Below are 10460 nucleotides of genomic sequence, written 5' to 3'. Positions count from 1 at the left end.
ATCATGTCCCTTCAAGAAAAGCACTAGAAACTGAGTAAAGAAATCTTTTGGCATGATTCCTCCGTTCCTTTCCCAGGTGACAAACAAACCCAGCAGCTAATGAGTCTTCTGATGAATCTGACCTTTCAAAGTAACCAAATTCACTGTAGGAAACTTCACTGTGCTCCTAGGAATGGTCTTTCCCAGGCTTACAGATGGTGCTGTATTTCAGTTGAGACAAATAAAAAAAAAAAAAAAAAGAGAGAGATTGAAAATTTATTGTTCCCATAAAAGACCCTATTCTAATAGAAAAAAGCATGATATATATTCAACATGTTAGGTAAGCAAAAGATGCTAAATTCCTTAGGGTCCTAATTAATATATTTACTCTGGAATATATTAATTATATTCATTAATTATATTCCAGAGTAAAGCACCTCACCCCCGCTCACCCAAGTAAGCTAAAATATCATCCTGTTACTAAAGCAGACAAGGCTTACATCGATCCTTTCATTTCCTTATCAAGATGAAAATGCTCAGATTGGTGGGAATTCATTGAAGCTGGTAGTTTTATCAACCTAATTTGGCCTGTCATTGTTAGAGTTCTCTAGATGGAAATATGTGGACAAGGGGCTGATAAATTCCCCAATAGGAAATATAAGATATACCATATAACTCACCCATTATAAGTATATGCAAATGAAACATCATGTAAGAGTCTGAGGATGGATATGAGCTCCTTTGAAATTCTAAACACAAAAGAGAATGAAGAAATTCTAATTTAAGGTGATTCATCTGCTTGTACAAATATCTTAAGCATTTTTCACTCACCTCTATCATTTCAAACCAATTGTGCTACTAGAGAATTTTGAAAATAACTTAGTTTTCAAACCTCTACACTACTAGAATTGCAAAACAAATGTTTTCACGCAAAGAAATAAAATGGGAGAATGGGAGGATGCTTAGTCATGACAGCTAAAGTGCTGTTTATTCCAATGTAGTATTGTTTTACTCCTAGAGTAATTGAATTCGATTGTCTAAAAAGTATTTATTTGCTAGCAACATGTGAATTTATTTAATGATAGTGTACAATTTTTAGTAGGAGTTACTGGAATTTTTCTTAGAATGTGGATTTGCCTCAAATCACATTGTTTTCTGGATGCAGTCTGTTAGGTTTTAACAAAAACCTCACAGTTAATCACAGATAGGAAGCCATTGTGCCACACAACTGTTTTCATTGATGGTGTTGGTTTTTGTCTTAGATCAAGCACAACAATGCGCTTCTTAGCAACACACTTCCTGTAGTCAAGGAGACACTGTCACACGCTTAGAAGAAGAGATGGAATTATCCCTAGGGTACAGAGGGTACTTGCAGAGAAGTAACTGGCCTCTCTTTTAATCAGATTCAAAGCAGTTTTAATCCAACTTAAATGATTGAGGTTGGAAAAATTTTGTTTTGGAAAAAAATTGTTTTCTGTTGATGAAGATGCCTAAAGTCAATTAGAGGACATATTATAGATGGAGAATGAGTCACCCTGAGCCCGAGACCCAAATATGTAATCTTTAGATGAATAGAACCTATTCCAGGACTCTATGCCAGAGTGATGGAGCAGCTTTCTAAATGGGATCTTAAGTGAATCAAGGAATGTAGAAGAAATTAAAAAAGAAAAAGGAAGGAGGAACCTGAAGGACAGAGTTTCGCATTTCCTTACTTATGGGGATCACATGAAGGCCTTCTACAAATGTGTGTAGACCTGTCCTGCTCTGCCAAAGCAGTAGAAAAGCATGTAAAACAAAAACAACTCTCTCCTTATGTGTTCACCTAAATGTAGGCAAGCTTCAAGAGAATCTAGTCTATTTACATTTTTTATATTGCAGCACATTCAGTGCAGGGGTTACAAACTAACCTGTGGCTCCTTCTGGCCTGTTATCTATTTTTGTATGGTCTATGAGCTTAGAATGTTTTTTGTAGATGAACACTTTCAATTTATTTGATATAGGGCATGTTCATTCTGAACCTTAATTAAAATAAATGCTATTATAACCATTACATTCTTCTTTAGAAAGTATATATATATATATATATATATATATATATATATATATTATTATCATTGTATATGTTTATATATAAATTATATATAATCATTATGTTTGAATGTTTTTAAGAAAAATTTTGTGAAGTTTGTTTTCTTCCTTGCTAAGGAAGTATAGTAACTACATACTATTTCTCTTTTTTTTCTTGCTTGTTGGTCTGAAAAGCCTAAAATATTTCCTATTTAGGACTCTGCAGAAAATGTTTGCCAACCTCTTTTCTAGAGAAGTAAAAGGAGACTATGTATGTCATTCCTGCATTTTCTGATGTCTCAGATCTTCCTTGGCTATTCAGAAAATAATTGGTAACATTTGTTATCCCATCCCATTTAAGTATGAGATGTCCTTGATTTTTCAATAGCTACATTAATAATGAGCACAGCCCGGGGAAAAAATTTCATTTTCAAATGGTATGGACAGAGGTCATTTGGGGGTACTCAGGTGAAGGGTGGCTTCTCTCACATGTGTCCCTTTGGTGGGAGTGATTGGAAGGATGGCTCAGCTGGAACTATTCACCATGGTGCTTATATAGGGCTTCCCCAGCATGATGGTCTCTGGATAGTTGGATTTCTACATGGCAGGTCAAGACTACCAGAGATGGTGTTGAAAAAAACTTGAGTGGAAACTTGGAGAATTTTTATGACCAACTGTAGGAGTCCCAGAATATCCCTTTGTCGTATTCTACTCTTAAGAATGTCACTAAGATAAACCCAGATCCAAGGAGGGAATTAGATTCCACTTCTCAGTGGGAGGAGTAGCAAAGAATGTTCGACCATCTTTAGTCTGTGATGCCCTCTATTCTAGTTTTTTGAAAAAAATATTTTTTAGTCACAAATAAGTGTTAAAAATTATTAAATAGTTTTCTGCATCTCTGTTATTTCATTATCTTTTTTATTTGTAAATCTAACAAATTGCATTCATTGCTTTTCAAATGGGAAACTACCTTTGAATCCTAGAAAAAAATCCAACTTGATCATGATGGAGAATACTTTTTATACAATGGTAAATATTTGGTAGTATTTTGTTTAAGACTTTTTTACACCTGTGTTTTTGAGAGAGATTAGCTTTTAATTTTCTTTCTTATAATGTCTGTTTGGCATAAAAACTCTGCTGGACTCATAAGTAAGTTGCAGCGTCCCATCTCCTTTATTCTTTGGAAGAGTTCATGTAAGATTGACAGTATTCTTTCTTACCCTCACTATTGAGCCCATTTGTACCTGGAGGTTTTTTTTTTTTTTTTTTTTTTTTTTTTTGTCTTTTTGTCTTTTTGGGGAGAAAATACTTAGTTTTAGATTCAATTTCTTTAATACATATAGGACAATATTTTTAAAAATTTCTTCTTGAATAAGTTTCAGTATACTGTTTTTTTCCTAGGATCTGACCACTTTATTTAAACTTTCAGGTTAGTTGGGAAAATATTATTAATAATGTTCTCATTATTTTATTAATGACTGTGCTTTGTATTGATGTCTCCCTTTTCATTTCTGTATTGATCAATGTGACTTTTTTCTTTTTTCTTAGACTAGAAGTTTATAAATTTTATTATTACTTTTCTAAGAACTAATGTTGGATACCTGTGTAGGATGACATTTCTGGGTATAATGCATTGATACTATACTCACTTTTTTTGGCTTCTGCCTAGAATTTTTTCTTTAGCAACTGTGAAATACATCCCCCCCCCCACACCCATTATATGTTCAGGTAAAACCTAAGCACTGGGTTCTACATCAACTTAAGACAGAGAAGATTCTACTTGGACCTTTTCTAATCACTTGCCTCCGTTTTTATAATTCTATGTCTTTTGTTCCCTCTCTGAACAAAACCCACTATGCCCTATTTCTAATACCTCTTTTTAAATTTCCCAAACCTCATTGCTTTCTGGAACTGCAATGTCTTGCCTTGCTTCCTCCTCTGCGAGTCACTTCCTCCTGGTCAGAACATGGTCTTCTCAGGGCTCTCACCCCAGTATTATGGAAAATAAATAAAGGATCCACATTCCAAGTTTGCTTTTATTGGTTCTAAGGAAGTGAATGTCTTTATTTCCAAAATGAATTGATAGGTTCAGACTTTTAATATTTTTACAATTTACTTGTATTTTTTTTAAACAGTAAAATTATTAATATAGTGCTGGGGTACAATGGGATGCAGAGATGCTAAGGAGCCTAAGTGTGTAGGAAGTTTCAATAATTTTATAGTTGCTATTGTATCTTTTGAAAATAAAATTTTATTTCTTGAATAAAAACAAATTTTCCTGATTTTCTTAATGATCTGACCATTGGCATTCATATTCTTATTTTTCACTAGCATTCATAATAGAGTAGGTAAGTTCAAACTTTTTAAACAAATCTATATTTTATTAAGATAATCTTAAAATTAAGACATTATTCTGTGAATTGCTTTCGACATTGTGAACTTAAGTGGCTACACAGTTACAAGACCAATTTATATATTATCAAATGAAATTCAAACATTCCTTTCTAAACAATATCATTGAGAAGGTCAAATATGTCTTTTGTAGTCAGACTTTTCAAAAGGTTTAAAATGAAAGAAATGTGTTTATTATTCAGGTCTTTGGAAAAACTGTGTTATGTTTGTATTTAATATATAAAAAAAGCATAGAAAACTCTAAGAAAATAAAAAAAGAAAGTACAGGTATATCTTAATGGGAATTCTGGACTTTTTTTGAAAGGGTTTTGAACGTTGTTATCAGGTTTGTAGGATAGAAAAGTCTGTTGGAGACCCTGGACCTAATAGAAGAAAAAGTAGGCTCAAATCTTCATCATGTCGAATTAGGCCCCTACTTCCTTAACAAGACCCCTAAAGCGCAAGAAATAAAATCAAGAATCAATAAATGGAATGATTTCAAACTGAAAATCTTCTACTCAGCAAAAGAAACAATCAGGGAGGTGAATAGAGAGCCTACAGAATAGGGAGCAAAATTTTATCACAAGCACATCAGATGGAGCAGTAATTTCCAGAATATATAAAGAACTTGAAAAACTTTACACTAGAAAAACAGATAACCCAGTCAATAAATGGGCCAAGGAACTGAAAGGCATTTCTCGAAAGATATATGATCGATCAACATATATATATGAAAAATGTTTAACATCTTTAGCAATTAGAGAAATGCAAATTAAAACTACTCTTCAGATTTCATCTCACTCCAATCAGAATGGCAGTTATTAAGAATACAAGCAACAATAAGTATTGGTGAGGATGTGGGGAAAAGGCACAATCATATATTGCTGGTGGGACTTCAAATTGGTGCAACAAATCTGGAAAGCAGTTAGGAGTTTCCCTAGAAAACTTAAAATGAAACCACCATTTCACCCAGCTATCCCACTCCTTGACCTATACCCTAAGGACTTAAAAACAGCATACTACAGTGATGCAGCCACCTCAATATTTATAGCATCTCAATTCACAATAGCTAAATTGTGGAACCAACCTAGATGTCCTCCAATAGATGAATGGATAAAGAAACTGGTATATATATATATATATATATATATATATATATATATATATATATGAATATTACTCAGCATTAAAAGATAATAAAATCATGGTATTTGCAGGTAAATGGATGGAGTTGGAGAATATCATGCTAAGTGAAGTATGCCCATTCCATAAAACCAAAGGCTGGTGGAATGTGATGGACATTATTATACAAAATACATGTATGAAGACCTGAGTTGGGTGTCAACATACTCTATATACAGAGATACAAAAATTGTGGTGTATATGCGTATTAAGAATTGTAATGCAAAAAAAAAAAAAAAAAGCAGCGTTACCTTAGATTAGGTAGAGGGAAGTGAAAGGAGGGGAAGCAGGGGATGTGGGGATAAGAAAGATAGTAGAGTGAAACATACATTATTACTTTATGTATGTATGTGACTATATGACCAATGTGATTCTACAATATGTATACTCAGAAAAATGAGAAATTATAGCCTATCTATGTATGATATGCCAAAGTATATAAGTGCATTCCACTGTCATGTATAACTAATTAAAACAAATAAAAAATTTAATAAAATCCAAAGGCTGAATGTTTTCTCTGAGAAGTGGATACTGATCCATAATGGGAGTGAGCAGGAGCATGGGAGGAATGGAGGAACTTTGGATAGGGCAAAGGGGAGGGAAGGGAAGGGAGAGGGCATGGGGGTAAGATGATGGAATGAGATGTACGGCATTACCCGAGGTACATGTATGAAGACACGAATGGTGTGGCTGTACTTTGTGTACAACCAGAGAAATGAAAAATTGTATTCCATTTGTGTACTGTGAACTGAAATGCATTCTGCTGTCATATATAACAAATTAGAACAAATAAATAAATTTTTAAAAAGTTTCTGTTGACAGTGACAAGGGCTAAAACCTGTCTTGGCAACCGATAACTCTTGGCTATATGTTAGTTATAGGAAGAAATCTTTGTTAGAATTGTATATTAATGTATTTGTTAACAATGCCTATCTCTATAAAGCCTAGGTAGAAATTGTCCTTTTAAGATTTATTATGTTTTCCAATTCAAAAAGTTCCTATAGCCAAAATGTCACAGATCTGAAATATCATGCTTTTGCATTCTTTGCTCTTTCCAGTTTGCCAAGTACTCTTTGAAAATTGGCACACTTCAACAACTATGTCAAGATGATGACCTGCTGCTTCTAGTTCTGATTCTGTTAATTCTAGTGGATTAAAAGTTCATTGTGAAGATGTAAAATGTATTCTCAGTAGATATATGCAAGTTTTTACTAGTTATTGTTCTGTGTAATTTTATTAGAAGTAAAATTGAAAAAAAAATGAAGCTAACAATTTTCTGGTATGTCATAAATTTCATGAGTACTGGTCTTTCTTAAAGTGCACTCATTATTAATTTTACTTTTGGGCATTCACATCATCCTATCTGTAGCATAGTATCCTTTCTCTAGATTAAAAAACTAATTTCAAAAGCTATTCAAGGATTACTATGGGGAAAAAATTAACAATATATAATTATTCATCCTAGAAGCTCAAGTGGTTGAAAAAAAAATGGAAGTTTTAAAATATTGAAGATCTTTTGAATGGCAAGACTTAATTAAAGTCTTCAGAGTTTATTTTACAGTTTATACTTTAAGATGACACAATATGGTGTATTATCAATGAAGTCAGGTTTTCATTTCCAAAAGAAATATTGTAAAACTTAGTTTTCTAGTGTTTTAGTTAACTTTTTTTTTCCTTTCTGGTAAAATTCACTTATGTCTTTTGTTTTTTTTTGGGGGGGGCGGGTACCGGGGATAGAACTCAGGGGGACTCAATCACTGAGCCATATCCCCAGCCCTATTTTTTGTATTTTATTTACTTAGCACCTCACTGTTGGTGAGGCTGGCTTTGAACTCATGATACTCCTGCCTCAGCTTTCCGAGCCGCTGGCATTACAGGTGTGCACCATTGCACCTGGCCACATCTTTAACTGTAAGAAGATTTTTCTGTACTATGTTTCTCCCCTGGGTTGTCTAATGCCAACCAAACCTACTATTATCCCCCTCATTGCATTCATGCCTGGTGTTTTTATTTGTTTGTTTTTGTGTGTTTTTGTTTGTTTGTTTGTTTGGTACCAGGGATTGAATTCAGAGGCACTCGACCACTGAACCACATCCCCATCCCTATTTTGTATTTTATTTGGAGACAGGGTCTCACTGTGTTGCTTAGTGCCTCACTTTTGCTGAGGCTGGCTTTGAACTCGCAATTCTCCTGCCTCAGCCTCCCAAGCCGCTGGGATTACAGGTGTGCACCACCGAACCTGGCTTTGCCTGATATTTTTATTTACTCTGACACCTGGCTTCTCTATCTGTGTTTCTATCAGTTTAAAAAAATTTCTTTTTATTGCTATTGGGACCCAGGGGAACTTAACCACTGAGCCACATATCTAGCCCTTTTTATTTTATTTTCATGCAGGATCTTGCTAAGTTGCTTAGGTCTATCATCTTTTTTACAACAGTAAGCAGTCATATACTGATTCAGTCAACATTTATTGAGCAGCTATTAAGTGACAATCTGTATTCTAGATTTCAGAGATAAGATACTAACAACTCCTTTGAATTCTTTGAGGTTGGTGTTGTGTTTTCCTCATAGCACTTAACACATGCCCGAACTTTTAGATCTTCCATAAATACGTATTAAAAGTATCCCCCAAGTCCCACCTACCCAGGAAAGCAACCTATTGTTATTGACTATTTCCTCTTCATTCCAATGTTTCTATGCAAAGTTCTGGGACTATTCCATGTGTCAATCAGTAAAATATGGGACAACAAATATTGTTCTTAGATTTTCAAATGAAATTTACTACTATGGCAACAAATTTGTCTGAGCACAAGGAACACATAATGTGCAAAAATTGCTTTAAGGCTTTCCTTGCTGTGTTGAGCCAGGTTGTACCTGCAGCCTTTGGTTGAACTGCTGGTTTTCTGGTTAGGGTGTAGGTTGAAAATAAGTCGTAGATAAATCAATCTAGCTTAGGGGACTGAACCTGAAATATGCCTTTTATTTTGTAATCTAGAGACCAAAAAATTAAAAAATATAGAATGTACAACAAAATTATGTTGTGTATCCAAAAGCCCTGCAGTATAATTATATGTATTTATATTGCAAATGAAATAAGATGTAAGATATGTAAAATACATTTGTAAAATTAATTTTCATCTCTGAATAAAGTAATGCATAAATATTTTAAGGCTTCAGAAATTCATAACAGAAAAAAATCTTGTAAATATTCCCCAATATTTCTTCTGTGAATAATCAAAGTTAAATTGAACTGAGATGACATGTACACATTTAATTTTTTCAATTACTTCCTGACCTTACAAACTTAGCTTAATATAATTTTTGTTTTGGTCAGACTAGCTCATGTAAGTCTGACCAAACTATCTCATTTGTACTTGACATAGTGAACTTGTGTATTGTATGGCTTTGGTTCATGTTCTTTTGAAATCCCTAAAGTCTCATTCATTTTTTAAATGTTTTTATTCTTTTTAATTATTTTATTTATTTTTTTTATGTGATGCTAAGTATCGAACCCAGTGCGTCACACATGCTAGGCAAGTGCTCTGCCAGTGAGCTACAGCCCCAGCCCAAGTTTCATTCTCTGTTTTGTCTAATTTTCATGTGAAGAGTGAAGATCCATACTGATTTTAATAAGCCTGCATTTTTCCTTCTAGATAATATATGATTCAGTTTTCATGCTCTGCACAATTTTGGCTTTTTTAAGATCAGACTAACTCAATGCCCTTTATTTTCTTCCATTTGTTTCTTTTGTGAGGAGATTGTCCTTTTCAGGAGCAAAAGAATTGATAAAAGAAAACTCTCCCAGTCAAGTATATTTTAATTTGTTTACTCAAGGTGGATAGGTTTAAGAGACTGGGAAGAGAAAGAAATAAGAGGGAACTGGAACAATCCAAAGAACAAAGACTTGCAACTTGAAATTAAAATATGTCTAAACTATCTTTACATTTCTGACATAATTATCATTATTTTGACCAAAGTTTGTGATCCATAGGAATAAAAATAAATTAAAAATATCATTCAGTTCAGACTTCCACTGAAAAAAAAATTGTCAACCATCTTCTTATTAAGATGTTTTAGAACTAAATCCACAGCGAAATTACATTTCCAAAAATGCGATTAAGTTTTCTAAAAGAACATCAGTCTACTCAGAAAATGAGCTCAGCATTTTTATGCACGTGTTCACATAGACGCTTTTTTCCTCTGGGCACATGAAGTAGTGAAAAGAAAATGAGATTCTGGAATTAGAATTGGGCATGATTCCCAGACTCTACTAACAGTCGTGTGACCTTGGATAAGTCATTTAATCTGTCTCAGGCTTGTTTTTCTTGCTACCAAATAAAAAATAAATTATATCCAACTTTCAGGTCATTGTGCATATCATATAAATAATATATGAAAATGCTTTGTAAATTGGGAAGTGTCATGCAAGGAGTAGTTATTTTATTTCAGATTAACTCAAATATTGCTCTAAAGTGACATATGCCCACACAAAGAAGATGACTGCCAACACCCACAGTAGCCTTAGTTCTATCTATGAGTTTAAACAAATTTTAAAGAGTCATTAGTTATTTGAAATAATTCCATAAAAATACATAAAACTCCTTTAAAGAACATTCTTGATGTTGAATTGTATGACCTTTCTTTCAAATTTGTCTCATTACTAGATTTTAGAACTAATTCTTTCCTCCTTTGGAGAAGCCCCTCTCAGCTGTAGGTTGTATAAGTGAGAAAAATGTATATGTGAGCACATACGTACTCAGGGACAATGCACTCATCAGACACAGTGGGCACAGTGCCAAGAGCCCATTGTATTTAAGTGTCCACAAAATGTTTTAATTTCT

Source organism: Callospermophilus lateralis, chromosome 12 (genome assembly GCF_048772815.1).
Source record: "Callospermophilus lateralis isolate mCalLat2 chromosome 12, mCalLat2.hap1, whole genome shotgun sequence".
NCBI classification, from domain to species: domain Eukaryota; kingdom Metazoa; phylum Chordata; class Mammalia; order Rodentia; family Sciuridae; genus Callospermophilus; species Callospermophilus lateralis.
The sequence above is the reverse complement of the archived record's forward strand: the minus strand, read 5'-3'. Positions refer to the sequence as shown.